This window comes from Ursus maritimus, unplaced genomic scaffold, assembly GCF_017311325.1.
Source record: "Ursus maritimus isolate PB19 unplaced genomic scaffold, ASM1731132v1 scaffold_14, whole genome shotgun sequence".
NCBI lineage: Eukaryota > Metazoa > Chordata > Mammalia > Carnivora > Ursidae > Ursus > Ursus maritimus.
In genome coordinates, this window is record NW_024423786.1 from 31,074,759 (window position 1) to 31,077,779 (window position 3,021).

The 3,021-nt window shown below is 34.9% G+C and overlaps 1 non-coding gene across 1 annotated transcript; it reads right to left on the minus strand.

The window, feature by feature from the left end:
* Positions 1–2,494: 2,494 nt before the first annotated feature.
* TRNAS-ACU lies at positions 2,495–2,567 on the minus strand. The gene has a single exon. It is a non-coding gene; the product is annotated as a tRNA-Ser (tRNA).
* Positions 2,568–3,021: the final 454 nt, after the last annotated feature.

Sequence of the window (3,021 nt, forward strand, 5' to 3'; positions counted from 1 at the left end):
GATAGAGGAATATTACTCAGTCATCAAAAAGAATGAAATCTTGCCATTTGCAACAACATAGGTAGAATAGAGTGTATTATGCTAAGCAGAATAAATCAATCAGAGAAAGACAAATACCATATGATTTCACTCATTTATGGAATTTAAGAAACAAAACAGATGAACATATGGGAAGTGGGGAAAGAGAGAGAGAGAGAAACCAAAAGAGACTCTTAACACTGGGTTGATGGAGGGAGGTGGGTGGGGGATGGGCTAGGTGCATGATGGGTATTAAGGATCGCATTTGCTATGATGAGCACTGGGTGTTGTATGCAAGTGATGGATCACTGAGTTCTACTCCTGAAACCAATATCACACTATATGTTAACTAACTAGAATTTAAATAAAAACTTGGAAAAAAAAAAGTATGTGGTGTTTATATGTGTGTGTGTGTATTTATATATATATATATATATATACACATATATATACATATATATACATATATATATTTATATACATATATATTTATATACATATATATAATGGAATATTAGACATAAAAAGGAATGAGATCTTGCCAATTGTGACAACATGGATAAACCTAGAGAGTATTATACTAAGTAAAATAAGTCAGACAGAACAAGACAAATAGCATATTATCTCACTTATGTGGAATCTAAACAGCAGAACAAGTAAAACAGAAACAGACTCATAGATAAAAAGAACAAACTGATGGTTGTCACGGGGGAAGGAATAGAGAGGGGTGGTAGATGAAATAGGTGAAGGGGATAAAGAGGTACAGTCTTCCAGTTACATCTCCACGTGGAGATGTAATGTATAGCATAAGGAATATAGTCAATACTGTAAAAAAAAAATGTATGGTGACAAATGATAGCTGGACTCATGGCAAAAGTTTTATAATGTGTATAAAAATCAAATCACTATTACACTCCTGAAACGTAATACTGTAGGTCAATTACACTTAAAAAAATAGGAAAAAAAGGGAGATTCACCCTTCCTGATTTCAAAACTTACTATAAATAAAACAGTGTGATGCTCACATAATGAGAGCCAGATAGATTAATGGAATAGAGTTAAGAGTGCTGAAACAATCCCATACAGCAATGGTTAATTGATTTCAACAATAGTGCCAAGACCATCCAATGAAAAAAGAAGAGACTCTTCAACAAATGTCACTGGAACAGCTAGACTAACACATGCAAAAGAATGAAGTTGAATCCCTACCTCACACCACATAAAATGGTTAACTCAAAATGCATTAAAGACCTATTTGCAAGAGCTAAATTATAAATCTTCTAAAGGAAAACACAGGGTTAAATCTTGATGACCTAGGATTTTAATATGGATTCTAACAATGACAACAAAAGCACAAGAAAAATGTAAATTGGGCTTTATACAAATCTAAAACTTTTATGTTTCAAAGGATACTACCAAAAAATGAAGAAGACAACCCACAGAATGGGAGAAAATATGTCTTATAAGGGTCTAATATCCATAATATATAAAGAACTCCAAATCTCATGAAGAAATCCAAATACAAAGTGGACAGAGGACTTGAGTTTCTGCCAGGATACATAAATGGCCAAAAAGCACATGAAAATATCATTAGTTATTAGAGAAATACAAATTAAAACCACAATGAGATATCACTTCACACATACTAGGATGGTTACAATAATAATTAAAAAATGTATTGGTAAGGAAGTGGCAAATTGGTAATCTTGTACATTGGTGGGTATGTGAAATGATGCAGCTGCTATGGAAAACAGCTTGATGGTTCCTCAAAAAGTTAAACATAGAATTACCATAAGACCCAGAAATTCCACTTGTAGGCATACACCCAAAATAACTGCAAACAGGTATTTAAACAAAAATGTATTCACTATTGTTCCTGACACTGTTCACAATAACCTAAAGGTGGAAACAACCCAAGTGTCCATGAACGGATAAATGGATAAACATGTATTATATCCATAGCACAGAATGTTTTAGCCATAAAAAGGGATGACTAACACATCCTACAACAGAGACAAACCTTGAAAACACTGTGCAAAGTAACAGAAGCCAGACAGAAAACGTGACATGTTCTAGGCTTCCATTTATATGAAATATCCAGAATAGGTAAATTCAGAGAGACAAAAAGCTTATTGGTGGTTTCCAGGTGCTCAGGAGCAACTGCTTAATAGGTAGTTTCCTTTTGTTTTAGAACTAGAGAGGACAGTCGCATAACAATGTGAATGTACTAAATACCACTGAGTTATATGCTTTAAAATGGTTCATTGTAGGATATGTTGTTTATTGCAATGAAATTATTATGCTTATAGAAATACCCAATAACAAGGTCCTGTTCAGGATGCACTGTTAAGAAAGCTGGACACAGAATAATCTATAGTAGAAGATTTCAATTATATATAGATAGGGCCTCAAACAAAAGATAGGAGGGAAATAGCACAAATGCTAATAATCATCATTTTTGTTTAAGTAAACTCTATGGCCAACATGGGGCTCGAACTCACAACCCTGAGATCAGTAGTCACACGCTCTTCCAACTGAGCCAGCCAGGCATCCCTAATAGTGATCATTCTTAGTTTATCAAATAATGGGTGATCTGTTCTTTATATACTACTGTATTTTCTAAGTTGACATCAACTTCCATTACTCTTAAAATCACTAGTAGCAAAAACAAAACCAAAAAATCTTATTTTTAAAAATTAAATAAAGAGAAACCCTAAAGTGCCTTTCACTCTAGTGTTCCAGCCCTGAAAAGCAAGTTGTGTTGGAGGAGGGGGGGAGGGAGGAGGTGTGCAGAGGAGAAGAAGAAAAAGCAATAACTGAGTTTATCTCTAAGTAAAAGAGAGGAGGGGAGGGACAGGAAGTCGCCCAGAACAAGCGTGAGATCCAAGAAGTGGGGGATTTGCAGAACTTCTAGGAAGATCCCTGCCTGCCACTGCGAACCTAACCACTCTCCTTTACACAACCATCTCCACAGTGAAGCAGATAAGCATTTAGGGGCAAAAA